The sequence below is a fragment of the Benincasa hispida genome, chromosome 9 (genome assembly GCF_027475165.1).
Source record: "Benincasa hispida cultivar pf3 chromosome 9, pf3_genome.v1.1, whole genome shotgun sequence".
In the NCBI taxonomy this organism is placed as follows: domain Eukaryota; kingdom Viridiplantae; phylum Streptophyta; class Magnoliopsida; order Cucurbitales; family Cucurbitaceae; genus Benincasa; species Benincasa hispida.
In genome coordinates this window covers 20,332,689-20,341,077 of record NC_143486.1, presented here as the reverse complement: position 1 = coordinate 20,341,077, position 8,389 = coordinate 20,332,689, and the positions used below count along the sequence as shown (strand labels likewise).

Below are 8,389 nucleotides of genomic sequence, written 5' to 3'. Positions count from 1 at the left end.
ATTAGTCAAAACGATCTTCATTGATAATGCAGATTGACCTTTTTTCTTAAAATCAATTTTGAAGTATTTCTCGAATGGAATCAAGTAGCGATGCAACAAAGAACTCTCTATGCGAAATATTATTCAAGAACTCCGAAATATTTGTGGTCATGATATTATACCTTCTTCTCCTAGAATATGCATATGCCAAATTCTCAAAACCAACTTTACTGAGATATTCCCGAATAGTAGGATATGTCGATTCCATCCGTTTCATATAAAACTCAAACTTATCAATTGTATAAGCACTACTACAAAACTGGGCTTTAATGTTTGTTTAAAACTGACATCATAAGGGTACAATGTTGGTTGAAAATCGACACCGAAGATCGTATTATAAAAGGTCTTTAATATCGGTTGATAACCAAGATTTCAATGCCAATTATCTTTATTATCAGTTTTCAACCGACATTGAATACTATCTTCAATGTCGGTTTTCAACCGACATTGAACATTATCTTTAATGTCGGTTTTCACTTACTTTTTATCGATAACTGTCTGTAACTAAATGTCTATCATGGTTTTGTTATTAAAAAAAAAAAAGATACATATATACTCTTTTTTCCTTAAGAATGTGCAAATCAATAATATTTTTCTTTTATCGGTACATGCACAAAATAAATTCTTAATTACTATTATATATACAACTCAACTTTAAACAAACACCAAAATTAACTAATTCATAACAAAGAAAGTGACAAATTGTTTAACTAACCTATCAACACGTTATTGACCAATATATACATAAAACTCTAAAGTCTGAAGATCTAGAGAGTTGGTTGTCTACTTTGGAGGGTTATATAGATACATCCAGCAAAAAGAAAAGAAAAAAACTAAAATAATCATGCAACTAAACTAAAATAATTGCGCAACTAAATCTCATCATACCAACAAAATCTTGCTGATCTGGAGGATTTTCCTACAAAAAAAAAAAAAAAAACATGCATTTTCTTAGCATATCGAAAACTATAGTTAAAAAGTAAACATCACTGTAAAAGTTCAATAGATTATTTATCATGGTGTTTTTACTAACTAAGATATTTTAAAATTTCTTCTTCATTTCTTTAGAAAAATTTATAAATTTACAAACTCAAATAACTTAATGAAAACCATAAACAAATTTTATGAAACCAAACAATTAAGCTTGTCAAATCTATGAGAAAAAGACACTAGTACAAAATTGGGCTATAGTAGCCATGAACAATTTTAACAATTTAAGCCATGAAAAATTTAAAAATTTAACAACCCAAGCATGGAAATAAGAAATTGATATCAAAACCAAAGACAAAACTAAAAACATGAAGCGGTGAATTATCAACAACAAGACTATTTATAAGCCTTATGTTCCAATATTAAAATTAAAATCAACTTATCACCAACCTATTATTTTCACTACATTCATTGATGTCTTCTAGCACACTAATGATAAATCCAAAAACAACATGACTATCAACCATAACAAAACTCACTAATAAAGACATTAACATAATATCAACTCTCTTTTTCAATAAACCAATGACTACCAAACAACCAATAATATCAATAGGAACTTGTTGTCAAGGCCAAAGACAAAACTAAAAACACGAAGCCATGAACTTAACCACAAAACTATTTATAAGCCACATGTTTCAATATTAAAATTAAAGACAACTTATCACCAACATTATTTTCAATACATTCATTAAAGTCTTCTAGTACACTAACTATAAACCTAAAAACGAATCTATTACTACCATAACTGCAAGATAATCATATCAATTCATTTATAGAAAAAGTTTGAAGACATACATAATAAAAGTAAATTTAGAGAATGATAATAGGGAGGCGTACTTTTGTGTTGGCCACTATAGTTGGTCTTCTAGGCTTGATAGGCTCCTCTCAAGCTCAGTTGCAGAAAAATACATAAACATGAAACATATAATCCTCATCTATGTTTGTATTTGTCTAAGAAAAAACATGAACAAACCTTTATCTAAGCAAACAAACCAAAAAGTAAGTATCTCAATGTAGAAAAGAAATTTACACCACAAAGACAAAGCTACTGGATTTTGAAATCCAACTGTTGTTCTATTGCAATCAAATATAACACACATGAAAACATATGACGATTCTTAAAACATTTTCAATTACAAAAGTAAAAATATCATATCCAACAACACAATTTAGTGCAAATTTCCAAAAATATTTTACTTTGAAAAAAACTTTGTTTAAGCATTCTGAAAATCAAAGAGACCAAGAATAATCAATTTATATATTTAACTTGCATATCTAGGAATGAGAAATAGAATGTGAAATAGAATGAGAACTTACACCAAACATTATGCACGAATTCAAAATTAAATCAAAATTCAAAATATACATCTTTTGCAAATAAGGGAAACATAAATTCAATTCAGAAATAGAAGAGAAAGATGACAAATAAGTTGAAGAAGAATTTAAAAATTTGATGAAAAAGAGAGAAGAAAAGAACACAGAGTTTTACGTGGAAACCCCTAGAACAGGGAGAAAAAACCACGATAGAAGACTGATTTTTATTATTATTCTGATGCAATGAATACAAGAAGACCATCAATAAATAGACAAATAGGAAGCCTAGGGGCATAGTAAATTACAAAAATGCCCCTAGGTTAAACCATTATTTTCGACACTCCCCCTCAAGTTGAGGCGTAGACATGAATAAGACCTAACTTGCTAACACAATAATCAAAACTTTGTCTAAGCAACCCTTTCATGAAGACATCCGCGACTTGTTGATTTGAAGGGATATAGGGAATACATATGCTTCCATTGTCCAGTCTCTCCTTGATGAAATTTCTATCGACCTCCACATGTTTTATTCTATCATGTTGAACCAGATTATTCGCAATACTTATTGTCGCTTTATTGTCACAAAACAGTTTCATCAGAAGTTCACTGTCTTGATGGAGATCTGACAAAACTTTTTTAACCAGATCTCTTCACACATTTCTAAGCCCATGGCCCTTTACTCAGCTTCAGCGCTACTTCTGGCTACAACTCCTTGTTTTTTTACTTCTCCAAGTAACCAGATTACTCCAGACAAAGGTGCAATACCCAGACGTTGACTTTTTATCAACCACAGAACCTGCCCAGTCAGAATCGATGTAAGCTTCAATACAGCATTTATCGAACTTCCTGAACATTAAGCCCTTACCAGGAGTTGCCTTCAAATATCATAAAATGCGCTCAACGGTCGTCATATGTTCCTCATAGGGAACTTGCATTAACTGACTGACAACACTCACTGCGTAGGATATATCGGGTCTAGTGTGGGATAAGTATATTAACTTCCCAACTAGTAGTTAGAATCTTCCTTTGTTGACGGGAACTATGCTATATTTATTACTAAGCTTCGCATTATACTCCACAGGAGTATCAATAGGTTTACACTCAATCATACCTGTCTCTTTGAGTAAGTAAAAACTGTACTTCCGTTGAGAAACTGAAATACCCTTTTTTGATCGAGCCACTTCCATCCCGAGGAAATATCTCAACTTTCCCAGGTCTAATCTCGAACTCCTTGGCCATTTTCATTTTAAGTCTCATAATTTCAACTGCATCATCACCAGATAAAACAATGTCATCGATATAAACAATGACGACTGCAATCTTCCCTGGAACTAACTTCTTTGTAAACAATGTGCGGTCTGAGTGCCATTGGTTATACCCTTGGGCTTTAACAAAGATGATGAATCTGTCAAACTACGCCCTCGAAGATTGTTTCAACCCATAAAGTGACTTCTTCAGTCTACAAAGTCGGTGCTTAAATTGACTCATGAAATTGGGGGGAGGACTCATGTAGACTTCCTCTTCTAGTTCCCCATTAAGGAATACATTTTTTACATCCAGTTGATGAAGAGGCCAATCTTTATTCACTGCAATAGACAACAACACCATGACAGTATTAAGCTTGGCCACGGGAGAGAAGGTCTCAGGGTAGTCTATTACAAAGGTCTAAGTAAACCCTTTGGCAACCAGTATAGCCTTATATCTTTCAATCGTCCCATCAGACTTGTATTTTATGGTAAAGACCCATTTGCATCCAACGGTCTTATGTACTTCGGGGAGAACAACCTGATCCCACGTCCTATTTTTCTCAAGAGCCCTCATTTCTTCCATAATTGCAGCCTTCCATTCGGGAGTCTCCATTGCTACATGTATGCTACTTGGTATCATCACTATATATAGATTGGTAGTAAGAGCCTTGAACTCGGGTGACAGGTTACTGTACGTCATATAACTGTGCATAGGATACTTTGTACAAGATCTAATGCCTTTCCTCAAGGCAATGGAAAGATGGAGAGAAACGTCATGGCTGTCCATCTTGTCTAGTTTTTCACCATATTCGGTTGTCTGCTTTAGGGGTTCATCTTCTAAAGAACCTTTCACATATTCATCTTCACTAGTACCACTTTCATTCTCTAGAGTCGTTTCCTCAGCACTGTTATTTTCAATTGTCTCTACATTTCCCATGGTGTCTTTGGCAGCACCGTTAACACCTTTTTCATCTTAACCCACTCTGCAAGTATCAGTCTCAGCACAAGTACCAATATCATTAATGGCAAGAATACAAATACCTAGAGCTTATGCTGGGTCAGACTCATGGACCAGAGCCGGAGAAACGACAGGTGGCACTGTTTCCTTCCTGAGATTCTTCCTATAGTATGTTATCCACGGGACTTGATTGGTGGGAAGGACACATTCGACAGGTTCAGATTCAGGAGATAACTCTAAGGGTACTGAATAAATGGACCAATTAGTCTCTTCACTAGAATCCTTCCCCTGAAGATGACTAACTGAGAAGAACGGCTGATCCTCGAGAAAGGTAACATCAATGGAAACAAAATATTTTCAAGAAAGTGGATGGTAGCATTTATATCCACGTTGGTAAAGAGGATACCCAACAAACACATATTTCTGAGCACGAGAGGTAAACTTCGTGCGATTTGGACCGTGTATATGAACAAAGACAACACAACCAAACACCTAGAGTGGCACATCAGGGATAAGGCGGGTGGTTCTACGCTTGTAACTAGATACCCTCACAGACCATTGACAACTATCTTGGACACATCGAAGCACCATTGCTCTTGAATTTGATCTTATAGTCTTAAATTCAAAATTCTTCTTAACTGCTATCAAGTATAAATATTGTGATAAAATCTCTTTACTAGCAAACACATCATTTTCTTTCAAATCACGAGCAATATGTATATCCATAATCACTTGAAAATTTCCATCATCAATCATAGACATTGAAAAAGGAACAACAGACAAATAATTCTTAGCTCCACTAGAAACAACATTAGAAGATAGTTCCAAACACGAACTAGTAATATGAGCAACCAACGAATGTCTTGTATTTTGTTCCTTAACTAAACCCAAAAACCAAGTTACATCCTTATCTTCACGAATTTCAACTTCATTCATAAAAAAATCTAATAAAGTGGAAAGTTCTATTGAAGAAGTAGATGCAATCAAACAAATTTCCTTCACCATTAAACCCACAAAATCTTTACAAATCATTATATCATCTACTAAAACTCCAGTAGATTTGTAATTCACATAACAATGTTTTTTAGTCCATATTTCAATATGAAAAAAACTGATAGAATAACCATGTCTTAAAATTCCTGTGAAAGTAAAACAAAAACTCGTGAATAACAATACCAATAGTTCTAATATCTATCAAAAGCAAATATAAATCTATCACTATCACTGATACAAGTCTATAACTAAGCATGTCTTATATTAGTCGTAGTCACTATCAATGATAGCCAACTGATATGTTCCTATTGATAATAGCAGCTTTTAAACCCTAAGCTAATATAGTGAAAATTGCATAAAAATCATAAATGACAAACAAAAAGCCAAAGGTAGCCATAATATCAAACATCAAAATATATTGATATGTTTCTACAAATATCAAACAAAATAACAAAGAAAAGAGTGAAGAACGAAAACCTCAAAATCATTAAAGAAAAGATTAAAGAACACAATATCTTAATTAATCGATCAAACCTTAAAATAAAAAAAATAAAAAGTGAAGAACATGATGAAGAAAGCAAAAATTCATGAAAGCAAAACAAACTCCCCTCACAATCTACTTTGCTCACAATGAGATAAAGAAATCATTAGGATCTTAAAAAAAGAGGGAAAAAATAGAATAAGCTGAAGAAATTAAAAAAAAAAAAAAAAAAAAAGAAAAAGAAAAAGAAAAAAAGAAAAGCCAAATCAAAAAAAAAGAAAAAAAATCACGATCAAAGATGCAAGGGAGAAAAGGAAAACGAACTCACAATCTAAAGACATGGAGATTGAATCGAAGAGGAAGCAGTAGAAGGAAAACAAAGACGCAGAACTCGGTAGATCAAAAAAAAGGAAAAGGGAAATGCAAAAAAGGAAAGTTAATAAAAGGAAATTTAATAGCCGGATGTGTAATTAAGGGTAAATTTGGAATTTTAAAAAATTCATAGCTTGACCGGTCAATATTTACCATATTAGCAAATATTTTAAATGTGGACTATATTTTAAGGTTATTTTCTTGTTTGTATTATTTGGTACAAATTTTCAAAAAAATAAATAAATAAATAAATAAAACATTGTAAAAAAGACAGACCTAAGCCTTCAAATTATTAATGGAAAAATAAAATGGATATAACACATAATTCAAATGTCACACATGATATTGTAACATAATTATTGAAAAAAAAAAAAAAGGACAACTTAATATCAAAAGTTAACAATAGAGATAGTGAGCTACAAATATTATAACCCAGTTTGATGCAATATATATCACCTACATCTTAAGGATTGTGTACCCGGTGGTAGGATTGACAACGGGACCTGGGCGAGGGTGGGAAGTTCCCCATCCTCGTCCCCACGAAGGGAATTTACCCTCATTCCCACACCCCATGATGGGGACAAGGGCGGGATGGTGAGGACGGGGGCGAGTATTCCCAATTAGGGAAATGAGTCCTCTTCCACATTTTTCCTATCTTTTTCTTTTAGATCTCACATATATTTTTTTTTAATTTGAGTCATAAAAAATAGACAAAATTTAATAGACACAAATCCATAAAATAAAATAAACAAATTCTACAAATTCTCGAGCTCATAAATCCATGTCAAATTTTATAAATTTGCAAGCTCAAATTCTACAAATACATAAATCTATGAATCAAATTCTACAAGTTCACATATTAAATAAAATTTAAATAAAAGTTTGAAGTAAAATAAATTCAAATGTCTTATACAACAACCAAAGTCATAAATTTGTTCGTCCTCTTTTCTCGACATCATCTTGTCCTTAGCTGTGAGTATTCTTCCTATATTTAAAATACAACTAACAAATAATGTCATACAAAAATAAGTAAACAATATAATTAACAAATAATATCATAAAAAATAAGTGAACAATATAATTAACAAATAATGTCGTACCTCAGTCGCTACACTTGATCAGAGTCATCTTAATCTTCTAAAACAATTGCTAAATGTTTAACAATTTCTTTTCCTATGCTAATACCTTATTTTGTCACATATTTATAATACAAAATATATATATATATATTTTAATCGATAGTTCTCAAAAAGAGCTATAATTTCTAGCTTAATTTAGGCTCGTTAATGGATTTTATGTGTTAATTATCTTATTTTGTAGGTACCAGGCAACAAAGAGGTAAAATTGACTATTTGATGAGAAATTAGATTAATCTGAAGCAATTTGGAGGTAATTTGAGCATCTGTACTCCAAATGAAAGGAAATGACCAAATTGTCCCTGTTTGGAGCGTCGCAACCTCATACATATATAAATCCAATGCTTGCACAATGCTGAGAGGCAAAACCTTTATAGGGCAGTGTTGCAACGCTACCCTTAGCATTGCAATACTGCGAAGATTAACGAAACGCCAAGCATTCACGCGCACGCACCTATCGCAAGTGAGTGTCACAGCAACATTGCAACGCCACGCCAGCGCTCGAAGGTCACTATCAACAAGAGCGTTGCAATGCTAGCCTGATTTCTATTTAATCTCTCTTTGTTTTAGGTCAAATTTTTATGCTGATTTTTTTGGGGAGGATGTTGAAACTTATGGAAGCCAAGTAGAGGCTTGATTTTTTTCCTTCCTCTTTGTATTTTCAGAATCAGTAGGTTAGATTTATATTTAATTTTAGGTTGCAATTGGCGGATTGGATGATCTTTCTTGATTTGTCTATGAATTAAGAGGTAATTATTCTACTTTCTTTGAGTAAGAGGTTCTATGTTAATTTTCTTGAGATTTCTTTGATTGGATTTAACCTTCTTAAATTTCATGCTTTCTTTGAATTTTGATC

At 32.6% G+C, this 8,389-nt stretch overlaps 1 long non-coding RNA gene across 2 annotated transcripts; it reads right to left on the bottom strand.

The window, feature by feature from the left end:
- Positions 1-540: 540 nt before the first annotated feature.
- LOC120085374 (uncharacterized) lies at positions 541-6,449 on the bottom strand. 2 transcript variants are annotated; one of them, XR_005483909.2, is made up of 3 exons: positions 6,354-6,449; positions 1,870-1,983; positions 541-958 (listed from the first exon to the last, which is right to left on the bottom strand). It is a non-coding gene; the product is annotated as an uncharacterized LOC120085374 (long non-coding RNA). The 2 variants fall into 2 exon arrangements; XR_016531880.1 differs by lacking the exon at positions 6,354-6,449 and having other exon boundaries at positions 1,870-6,343.
- Between the last annotated feature and the right edge of the window lie 1,940 nt (positions 6,450-8,389).